This window comes from Pongo abelii, chromosome X (genome assembly GCF_028885655.2).
Source record: "Pongo abelii isolate AG06213 chromosome X, NHGRI_mPonAbe1-v2.0_pri, whole genome shotgun sequence".
In the NCBI taxonomy this organism is placed as follows: domain Eukaryota; kingdom Metazoa; phylum Chordata; class Mammalia; order Primates; family Hominidae; genus Pongo; species Pongo abelii.
The window spans coordinates 87,199,479-87,211,778 of NC_072008.2; positions in this window are offsets into that span (position 1 = coordinate 87,199,479).

The following is a 12,300-nucleotide window of genomic DNA, read 5'->3' on the forward strand; positions in this document are numbered from 1 at the left end:
AGTGCTCAAGTGGGGACTCTATGCAGGGCCTCTGACCCCACATTTCACTTCTGCACTTCCCTAGCAGAGGTTCTCCATGAAGGCTTCATCCCTGCAACAATCTTCTGCATGGAAATCCAGGCCTTTTTATACATTCTCTGAAATCTAGTTGGAGTTTCCCAAACCTCAGTTGTGGACTTCTGTGTGCTTGCAAGCTCAACACTACGTGGAAGTTGCCAGTGCTTGGGTCTTGAATCCTCTGAAGCAATGACTTGAACTCTATGTTGGCTTCTTTTAGCCACAGCTTTAGCATCTGGGACGCAAGGCCCCAAGTCCCAAGCCTGCACACAGCAGAGAAGCCCTGGACCCAGCCCAGAAAACCATTCTTTTCTCCTAGGCCTCTGGGCCTGTTATGGGAGGGGCTGCTGTTAAAGTCTCTGACTGCCCCCAGAGACATTTTCCCCATTGTCTTGGTGATTAACATTTGGCTTCTTGTTACTTATGCAAATTTCTGCAGCAGGCTTTATTTTCTCCCCAGAAGATGGGTTTTTCTTTTCTGTTGCATTGTCAGGCTGCATATTTTTCAAACTTTTATGCTTTGCTTCCTCTTGAAAGCTTTGCTGCTTAGAACTTTCTTTTGTCAGATAGTCTCAATCATCTCTCCCAAGTTCAAAGTTCCACGGATCTCTAGGCAGGGGCAAAATGCCACCAGTCTCTTTGCATAGAAAGAATGACCTTTACTTCAGTTCTCAACAAGTTCCTAATCTCCATCTGAGACCACCTCAGCCCAGACTTTATTTTCTGTATCACTCTCAACATTTCGGTCAAAGCTGTTTAACAAGTCTTTAGCAAGCTCCAGACTTTTCCACATCTTCCTATCTTCTAAGCCTCCAAGTCTCCAAGAAATTCCAAACTTTCCCACATTTTCCCATCTTCTTCTGAGCCTTCCAAACTGTTCCAACCTGTGCCTGTTACCCAGTTTCAAAGTCGCTTCCGCATTTTTGGGTATCTTTACAGCAATGCCCCACTACCCAGTACCATTTTACTGCATTAGTCCATTCTCATGGTGCTAATGAAGACATACATGACATTGGCTAATTTATAAAGAGGTTTAATTGACTCAAAGTTCCGCAGGGCTGGAGAGGCCACAGGAAACTTATAATCATGGTGGAAGGGAAAGCAAACATGTCCTTCTTCACATGATGCAGGAATGAGAAGTACAGAGCAAAGGGGGGAAAGCCCCTTATAAAACCATCAGATCTCATAAAAACTCACTCACTATCATGAGAATGGCGATACAAAGTCTTTGGGGTGTCACTTTTCTGGCAAGAAACATGTGGTCAGTGGCACCTTTGCCTGAGTCTTGCTCGAGCCCACTGGGCTTGTTCCACCCACTTGGCCTGACAGGCTGTGCTCAGCTCACACTACTGACCTGCATCTGACACCTCCAAGGGAGACTATGAGTCAGGCATGGAGTGGTGAGGGGTGTGTGAATAAGTGTGGTGTCAGGGCAGTGCAGTCAGACACACTGGCTGCTGCCATGGGGTGGGCAGCCCCAGGTGTGGGCATGGGTGCCAGCTCTCTTGAGGCTGCAGCTGGACCAGGTGCATGACAAGCAGAATCCCTGGCTGGCACCAGGGAAGGCAGTGGTGCCTAAAAGCTTGGAGACACCAGTAACTGCAGGGCCCCAAAAAGAAAGTCACAGCCCTGGCTTGGGGAGCTCCCAGGTTGGGTTTCTCATAGGGCCACAGGTCTTCTCTCCTTCTCTTCACCTGCAAAGTGGCAAGCAAGGGACATGTTTTAGCCCTGTTTGTGTTACAGATCTTTTAGCCTCACCATTTAATGGGTCCTGAGTTCTTGTCCTGTGACCAGGAAGAATGAGTGATATGGTTTGGCTATGTCCCCACCCAAATCTCACCTTGAATTATAGCTCCCATAATTTTCACATGTTGTGGGAGGGACCTGGTGGGAGATAATTAAATCACTGAGATGGTTTTCTCCAATCTGTTCTCATGATAGTGAAAAAGTCTCACAAGATCTGATGGTTTTATAAGGGGAAACCCTTTTCACTTGGCTCTCATTATCTCTTGCCTGTCACCATGTAAGATGTGCCTTTCACCTTTCACTGTGCTTGTGAGCCCTCCCCGGCCACATGAAACTGTAAGTCCATTATCCCTCCTTTTCTTTACCAATCACCCAGTCTCATATATGTCTTTGTCAGCAGTGTGAAAGCAAACTAATACAATGAGGTATGTGGAAAAGTAGAGGGTAAGCAAGACAAAGAGGAGCTTTATTGAACAATAGAACAACTCAGAGAAGACCCAAAGTGGGCAGCTCCTCTCTGTAGCCAGGGTATCCCAACAAGTTTTCAGCTCCTAGCAGAGAGAGTAGCTCATCCTTGCATGCAGGTCATTCCAACAAGTGTTCAGTTCTCAGCAGAGAGGGAACTCCTCTCTGCTGCTGATCATCCTAAAAAGTGGTCAGCTATCAGTAAAAAGGGTAGCTTCTTTCTACAGCTAGTTGTTCCATCACCTGCAGCTCTTTGCAGTGAGTAGGCCCTGGAGTGGGTGGCTCCTCTCTGCAGGCAGTTTGTCCCATTGTCTCTACATCTCTCAGCAAAGAGGGTAGCTCCTCTCTGCAGCTGGTCATCCCATCATCTATCTCTCCAACCTCTGCTCTAATCTGGCTGGGCCCAGGGCTTTTATGAACCACAGAGGCGAGAAAGTGTATGCCAAGTGGTCCATGAACAGCCATGGGCAGGCCCAGAAAAGGCACCACAAGTCCCCACTCTGGTTCATGGGACTGTCAGCCAGGCCTCCAGCCTTCAGGCTTTCCCTGGCCTAAAGGTGGGGCCTCACTGGGGACAAGTTCCCTTCCACCCAGGATCCCATCTGCTTCCTGCTGCCATCCCTGGTGCCCAGGCTGCATATAAGAGGGGGCACCTGCAGGCCAGTGCTGAGCTGTTCTCAGCCCCCCATTTGGCCTATTTCCCATTCTTGTTGGCACCCAATGTCCAGACTGGGCCGAGGCAGGAGAAGGCTGGTGTGTCAGCACTGTCCCAAATGTGTGAACCCCTGGCAGGGCTGTGACAGCACCCAGGCTCAGCCCCACATTGCTCTGAGATAGGAGTGGGCACTGACAGTGGGGAGAAGCCAGGTAGCTGGAGCAAGAACTTCTGAGCCTGCAAGGGTGGCAGGGGCCTTTCTGGGCCCCCGAGAGTGCAGAAAGGCCCGGGTGCACAGCCCCAACTTGGGTGGCTGAACCTGCCCCCAAGGATAACAGGGCTCCTGCCTGTTTCTTGCTCCCAAGAGCACAGAGAGGCTCAGGTCTACAGCCCCCACTTGGGCAGTTGGAGCCACACCCAGGACCCAGCCTCAGAGGGGCTGGGGCTTGCTCCTGGCTCCCACTTGCATTGTTGAATGTGTGTCTCTGGCCACAGCCCCTCACAGCCTGAGACAGGGACTCCAGGTCATTGCTGGGTCCAAGCCAGCGTCCAGGGCAGAGGCAACATTACCATGAGCTACCCTCGTGGTCCCAGGGCTAAGTAGTGGCCCAGGGCTCCCTCTCACCTGGCTTGCTGCCCTGCCTAAGGGGCACTACAGGAGCAGATCATGGGCGCCGGGCCTGAACCATTGGGAGTGTCAGGCCCAGCAATCACCCTAATCTGTGGCAGACCCCAGGGGCATGGCCCAAGGAGGCTCTGCACAGAGCCTCCTTCTAAGGCGCAGGAACCCAGCACCCTTGATGAAGTGGGCACAGTGACCAAGCCACTGGCCAGGTCTCCAAAGTGGGCACCACTCTCATTTTCAGCCCTGGAGTCCCAAAGCATAGCCCCAGTTTTGCACCCCAGGCCCGGCCCCCATGCTCTGTGTACAAGCATGGCAATACCCTGGCCCAGCTCCACCTTGGGGCCGCTCTCTGCTTAACCACACAGCTTCCCTGCTGGTAGGTGACTTGGCCTGGCCCCATCACAATGTCCCCCATGACATAGGGGTCTGGGGACTGTCTGCCTCCTCTCCACACTCTCCCCACAGCAGTGGCAGGCGAGAGCAGTGATGTGGGCCCAGGGTTCAGAGTGACAAAGGCTACAGGCCTGGGGATGGGTCTCATCCACCTGTGCAAGGGTGGGGGCAGCACAGTCAGCTGCATCAGGAACATGGGATACAGGGGATATGAGGCACAGTGGTCTCCTCACTGCCACTGCTGCTTTTGAAGTTGGTCCTGCCACCACCACTCATGCCTCCCCACTGCAGCTGGTGCAGGGTAGTGGCCACTTCAGATGGCCCACCATTGCCATCAATCCCCCCTCAGAAGAGGTACATGTAACTGCCATTGGGATAGGAGCAATAGCCACACTTAAATGCTTTATGCTGACAGGGGCATTGTATTTGAGAAAAGGGCAGTGGGATCTCTCTCAGAGGCCTATCTAAGAATCCCTGGTAAAAAGGAAGCCATTGTCTGAGGCTTTTATTGCATGGCCACTTGGATTTCCATGGCCCATCCCTCTTGTCTCTTCTGAGCTGCAGTCAGATGTTACTGGTTGGTTCACAGGAATATACTTTACTCTTGTCAAAAGCTGCAAATAGCTCAAAAGAAAAGCTTCTTTGATGCTGAGAAACAAACAAAATGTTAGCAATTTTCCAAGAAAAAATTTTAAAAAAAGATTACTTCTGTCTTCCATTAGTTTAGCCCGCCCAGGAAATTCCTGTTCACAACCTCCAAAGTTATCAGAAACCTACACTCAAGAACTATAATCCATCTTTTGAAGCAGATAAAAACAATACAATTGTCTGTTAATATCAAAATGTAGTAGGATAGTAACAGTCAAACATGATTGACAAGTAAATGTGGTCACCTATATGGTCTACTATAACCTAATACAATAACCCTAATTATAATTGATAACACATACTCAGACATCTAAATTTTAGATTTACCATTTTGGACCACATATCTACATTTTGAAGACATTTTTATTTTACCAGTAATCTTTATAACTGTTTCTATTTCTCAAAGATTAAAGTCATGTGAACTAAATGGCATTACAGCTTCTATTTTTCTTTAAAAATATTTGATCTAAGCACTTATTTTTCCTTAAGCCAATGAACTAGAGAGCTCTTTCATATAAGCATCACAAATATAACACATATCTATCTACACAGATAGACAGAAGGAGAGATCTAGTAGTTGTAAGATTTTTCATGTGCCAAACTCTTAATTGAATTACTGTGCTGGGGGTATAGCTCTTTTTCCAAGGAATCCCAGGCCACTAGAAGTCATCCTGGAGTCCCTCAGGTGTGCATTAAGAGTGGCAAGACAAAAATGGAGACAAATAATTTGGTTGACTAAGAAGAAACACCTTTTTCCAGAAAAACAAGATTCACGAAAAGAAAATACATGAAGGCCTTTTAAATATACCTATACTTGGATATCCATCTTTAATTAACCTGACTTTTAACCATAGCACTCTCTTTTTAAGAAGTTCTTTTAAATATCTTATTACCGGACCTTAGCCATGCCAAATTGCAAATATTTCTGGCTTCTGCACTCATCATGGAGGGGCAGAGAATGTAGTGCCTTTTACCATTCATGTAACCAGTTGCATAGAGAGAAAGAAGTCAAAAGTCTGACTGGTAAGAACTTTTATCATTTTGCCAGCATGACAGCCATCTGGGTTCTGTTCCCCTGAGCTATGGAGCCCTATTGACCCTGGAGTCCTGTGAAGGGGAAAAAGACAAAGAGAACTTGTCCCTCCTCAAGTAATTGCCAAGCAGTTATGGTTTGGGAAAATAAAACTCTTCCCAATTTGGAGGATATATCTGAGGGGAGTGTCCTGTGCTACGGAGATGCAATTACACATCCATGAAGAGAGGACAAAGGAGGAAAAAAGAAAAATATTTTTTATTTCTTTCTCCAACGTCTGAGGGTCAAATGGGTTCCAGTGATTTTGGGTGCACTGGAGAGGAGTGCAGGCTGAAAATGATTGGTTACGCATCTGAAAAGAGGGGAAAAAGGCATCCCATTGTTCTCTCTCTTCCTAGCAAATACCCACAGTACCTGATGGAGAGAAAAAAAGACATCCCTTTTTCTCCTTCTGACCTTATATCCCTGAGTCCTGGCAACCTGTGCAGGTGCTGACCATGGGTGCAAGTGCAACCTTCACCCATGAAGTGGGGAGACATAGCCTCAGGAATATTCTCACTTACCTGTGCAGTGCCTAAGCCTCCTGCTGTCAGTAACCTTTGAGTTCCCCATACCTTAACTATGTCATGGATGTGAGCATGACCTCCATCAACAAAGTGGGAGGGCTTAATTGGCAGGAATTGGTCATGCTCACCTGTGCTGTACTCTTCGATTCCTGCTGTGGTCTGTCTCAGGTCTAGTGTTCCATTCCAGGTCTTCAAACCAAACCTTGGGACAAAGGTTTCCAGGTCTTCAAACCAAACCTTGGGACCCATTAAATTAGTCCCAGGTGGCCCTCATCAAATTGAATCTAGGAATTGGTGGGGGCACCTTCTCTATTGCTTCACTCTCATAAACTAGTGGAGCTGTGGAACCATATCTTCCTCAAACAAGGGAGGGAAAGGGAGTCCCAGGAATTGGGAACCTGGCCTATTAAGGTGCTTCCCAAAAGAAAAAAGAAAAGCTAAACCCCTCACATAGAAAAGCTCTCTATAGTCACAGGACTCTGTTGACTTCTAACATGGTGGAGGAAGGAGATCTGAGACACCACTCATGGTCATGTCAAGAGAGGAGAAGGGCCTAGATTGGAGAGGAGAACTGAAAGGCCTGCTCCAGATTCCAGGAGGAGGTCCACCCTCTTTTTCTCAACCCACAGAATCACTGGGGTTCCTGGATGGCAATGGTGATCTGAAGCACCAGAGCCAAGGAGAGGTGCCATGGGACCTGTCAATCCTGCTGGACCATTTGGGAAACTGGCCCTGGACCCATTGACCCATGTCTCTGCAGACAGTTCGCCCTTCCGTGGTCCTCATCGAAAACTAGACAGGGCACAGGTGGCCTCCTCCCATTGTTCAGACAGTCCTTCCTGAAGTGCCCTGACTCACCACATTTGCGGCAGTCAACAGGTGCATCTCAGGGACTCTGGGGCCAGGAGCCCATAAGGCAGTTATTAGAGCATCTGCCTTTTTCTTGTATCTCCCCTCCCTTTTCTGGACTTCCTCCCAGCTTCCACTGCAAAAGACTAAGGTGGCCACTCCCAAGAGGCCCTCTAAAGTACCATCTGGTGCCACAGCTTGTTTCCGCAGCTTCCTCCTGACATCAGAGGCTGCCTGTGCAATAAACTTATCCCCTAGGACCAGCTGTCCTTTGACCAAGTCAGGAGACAGAGAGGTGTGCTTTGCCAAGGCTCCTCCCAGCACCACCCCACCTCACCCCAGAAAGGCAGTGAGACTTTTATCCAATTTCTAGTCTATCATGGATAGCCTAGTAATCAAGAGACCTAGTTTCAGTGCCTTGCAAGCCCTCCAGTATGCACACCTGAAAGTGTTTCTTCCTTCTTTCTCCTATTTCTTCATTGGGGTCCTATTTAAGGTCCTCAAGTGGCACTGCTACTTTTCCAATCAAGTAAGTCTCATCCCCTTCCCAGGCCCTATATGATAAACAAAGCTCATCCCCAAAATTATCTGCCATTTGCAGGATGGCCTGCCTTTTAGCTGTGGTCAGGGTCTGATTCAAAGGTAACATGACGTCCTTATAGGAGAGCTTAAATACTTGGGTTAAGTTCTGGAAAGCCTTTATATACCCATCAGGGCTGTATGAAAACTTGCCAAAACCTCTCTTAACTTACAGTAAGCCCTGTAGAGAAAAGGGGACCTTAATGGGGCCATAGCCACCTAGCATCTCTTATGGGGCAGAAGTGAGACTTGCCTAAAATGAGGATTTCTAGGCTGGGGCAAGCTTGAGAGAAAACCTGGGTAAGGAGGAGCTGAGGGGCTTGATTCCCCCATTGGAGGTACCTCCCGGGTTTGCTTCCCTATTTCCTTGAAATTCCCCCTTGCAGCCTCTCCTGAGATGGCCAATAGAAGGGCTGAATCAATCCTACAATGTTGCCAAAGGTCCAGATTACCCTACAAGGTAAAGAAGATCTGCACATATGGAACATTGGACCATTTGCCCTCACATTTACAGAAAAGCATCCTTCCTGAGGCCACGGCTCTTTTCTGTACCTCAAGGTGTGTGGTATTAAGTTGGCAACCAAGAAAATTACAATAACATTTTCACCACAAATTTACATAAGATGTCAAGGCACACTTTGCTTCATCTGTGCTACTCTTAACCTTCCGTTTTATACTTTTGATGACTAAGCCAAATGCTCATTCTACCCAGTAATATCTCTGGTTTGCAAAAACATCCTTAACATTTAACACTGTATATAAAGTAGAGAAAGAAATCATGACAGTGTGAAAGAAAGAAAAAATAGTAGGAAATACTGGAGGTCCTAGTGCTGACACCCTAACAGGTGGTTGAGGACTATAGTTAGTCCAGGGGTCTTTGGATAACACTGATGGCTGCTCTCAGATACCCTCAGTTGCCCCAGCACCTCCTTCCAGTGTCACATGATGGCTAGACCTCCATGAAGGGAAACTGAGTTGGAACAAAGCCAACAGTCCCAAAACTCGAGGGTAATGGGGAATTGACAGTGTCCTCATTCCCAACACTCAAGGGTGATGGGGGATTGACACTGTCCTCCCCAGCAAGCCTGTCCTCCATGTCTTAAGTCTGGCAGCTGTGCTAGTCACTTTTACCTGTCTGACAGAGGCCTGGTATTTGTCTTGCATTTTGGCTATTATGGAGTTTAGGGACTCTGAAAAAAGGACAGAAAGAGTTGATCTGCTTTTACTCACCCTTCCACAGTCCCTAATGAGCCCCCAAGTTGTTACAGGATCTTCAAGGTGTCACTTTTCTGGCCAGAAATCTGTGGCCAGTAGTATCTTTGCCTGAGTTTTGCTCGGGCTTGCTGGGCTCATTCCACCCATTTGGCCTGGCAGGCTGTGCTCAGCTCATGCTATTAGCCTGGATCCCACGCCTCCAAGAGAGACTGTGAGTCAGGCATGGAACAATGAGGGGTGTGTAAGCAAGTGTAGGGTCTGGCCACTGCACAGTAAGACACTCCGGCTGATACCACAAGATAGTAAAATCCAGGTGCTGGCATTCATTCCAGCTATCTGTGGGCCTGTGACTGGACCAGGTGCACCACAAGCAGGTTCCCCAGCTGGCACCAGGGAATGCAGTGGTGCCCAGAAGCTTGGAGGAACCAGGAATTGCAGGGGCCTAAAGACGGAGTCACAGCCCTGGGTCAGGGAGTTCCAAGGTCTGCACTCCCTGAAGAGCCACAGCTCTTCTTTCCTTGTCTTCACCTGCAATGTGGTGAGCAAGGGGCATGTTTCAGCCCTGTTTGTGTTACAGCTCTTTTAGCCTTGCTATTTGGCAGGTCCTGAGTTCTTGTCCTGTGACCAGGAAGAATGAGGTATGCAGAGATTTGGAGGGTGAGCAAGATGAAGAGGAGCTTTATTGAGCAATAGAACAGCTCAGAGAAGACCTGCAGTGGGCAGATCCTCTCCATAGCTAGGGTGTCCAGTGAGTGTTCAGATCCTAGCAAAGAAGGTAGCTCCTCTCTGCAGGCAGGTAATCCCAACAAGTGTTCAGTTCTCAGCAGAGAGGATAGCTCCTTTCTGCAGCTGATCATTGTCTGCAACTCTCAGCAGAGAGGATGACCTAGAATGGGTGGCTCCTCTCTGAAGGCAGGTCATCTCATCGTCTCTGCATCTCTCAGCATAGAGGGTATTTCCTCTCTGCAGCTGCTCATCTGGTCATCTCCCCTTTCTCTGCTCTGCTCTGGCTGAGCCCAGGGCTTTTATGGGCCTGAGAGAGGATGATGTGTGTGTCAACTGGTTTATGGGAAGCCATAGGCAGGCTTTGTAAAGGTACCATAAGCCCTTACTCCAGGCCACAGGACTAGAAGCCCAGCCCTCAGCTTTCAGGCCCTCCCTGGTCTGTAGGTGGGGCCTCACCAGGGGCCCACCCCCTTCTGTCCAGAAGCTCATCTGCCTCCTGACACTGTGCATGGTGCCCAGGCTGCTTATGCCAAGGGGCACCTGCAGGCCATCACTGAGTTGTCCTTGGCCCCCTGTCCAGCCTCCCTCCCACTCTTGTTTGTTCCCAATGTCCAGAGGGGGCCAAAGTGGCAGGGGGCTAGTGTGTCAGCCCTGCACCAAGCATGTGAACCCCTGGCTGGGCTGTGACAGTGCTCAGGCTAAGCGCTACATTGCTCCAAGTTTGGAGCAGGCATCAACAGCAGGGAGAAGCCAGGTAGCAGGACCAGACACTTCTGAGACTGCAAAGGCAGTGGGGTGCCTTCTGGGCCCCGAAGAGCACAGGGAGGCCCAGGTCCACATCCCTGACTTGGGTGGCCACAGCTGTACCCAGGAGGGTGGGGCTGGTGTCTGCTTCCAGCTTCCACCAGCTCCCTGGAGCATGCAGCCACAGCTGTGCCCCCTCATAGCCTGGGGCAGGAGCTCCAGGTCCTTGCTGGGCTAGGGCCACTGTCTGGGGCTGGGCAATGTTGCTGCAAGGTCCCCATCACCCTGGTGCTCAGGGACAGCCAGAACTTCCGCCTTGCCTGGCTCATGGCCCTGCAGGGTGGGCACCTCTGGGAAAAGATCATGGAACCCAGGTCCAGCTATCAGGAGTGTCATGCTTGGTGCTCACCCCAATGTGGGGTGGACCCTGGGGATGTGGCCCTGGCTGGGCTTGCACAGAGCCTCCTCCTGAGGCAAAGAAACACAGCACCCTTTGTGGGGTGGATGTGGTGACCACGCAACTGGCCAGGTCCCCAAATGGGTGCCACTCCCGCTTCCCAATGCAGGCTGCTGAAAAATGACCCTAGCTCTGCATCCCAAGCCTGACCCCTGCACTCTGTGTTAAAGCACAGCAATGCCGCAGGACCATCTCTACCTTAGGTCTCTTCTCTGCCCAGCTGCACTGACTGTTCCTGCATCACCAGACAACTCACTCTGGCCCTATTGCAGCAACCCTGGGACAGCAGACTCCAGGGATTGTCCACCTCCTTCCCAAGCCTGTCCCGCAGCGGCAGTAGGCAGGAGCAGAGACATGGGTGCCGGGGTCCAGAGCGACAGAGGCTCCGGGCCTGAGGGTGGGTCCTGCTCAGCTGCACAAGGGTCAGGGTGGCACACTTGGCAGCCTTGGGGATGCCGGGCCTGGGGATGTGCGGCACAAAGATAACCCTGCTGCAACTGCTTCCACCACTGCTCATGCCTCCCCACTGCAGCCAGCATGATGGCAGTGGCCACTCCGGATGGCGTGCTGCTGCCATCAGTATCATGGGGGAAACTGCCACCATCATTCAGTTACCTCCCACTGGGTCCCTCCCATGACACGTGGGGAGTATTGGAACTACAAGATGAGATTGGGGTGGGGACACAGCCAAACCATATATAAGTAGCTCAAACAATTTGATAGGAAAAATCTAATAATCCAATTTTTAAATGGGCAAAAGGTCTGAATAGATATTTCTTAAAAGAAGACATGAAAATGGCAACCAGACATGAAAAAAATGCTCAACATAATTAATCATTAGAGAAATGCAAATCAAAACTATAATGAGATATTATCTTACTGCAGTTACAATGGCTTTCATCCAAAAGACAGATATTAATGAATTCTGGCAAGAAAGGGGAGCCCTTGTACACTGTTAGTGTGAGTGTAATTTAGTACAACCACTATAAAGAATATGATGGAACTTCCTCAAAAAACTGAAAGTAGAACTACCATTTGATCCAGCAGTCCTACTGCTGGCTATCTACCAAAAAGAAATGAAATCAGTACATCAAAGAGATATCTGCACTCCCATGTTTATTGCAGCACTATTCACAGTAGCCAAGATATAAAATCAACCTAAGTGTCCATCAATGGATTAATGAATAAATAAAATGTGGTACATATACACAATGGAAGATTTTTCAGCTATAAGAAATGAAATCTTACTTTTTGCATCAATGTGGATGGAAGTACAGGACATTATGCTATGTAAAATGAGCCAGGCACAGAAAGATAAATTTTAAATGTATGTTCTCACTAATATGTGGGAACTAAAAATTAAAACAATTGAATTCATACATATAAAGAGTAGAATGGTGATTACCAGAGACTGGCAAGGTTAGTGGGTAGAGGGCAAAATGTGGGGATGTTTAATGGGTGCAAAAATATAGTTAGAATAAACAAGAAATAATAGTTGGTAGAAAAACAGAGTGAATATAGTCAACATTAATTTATTTTATA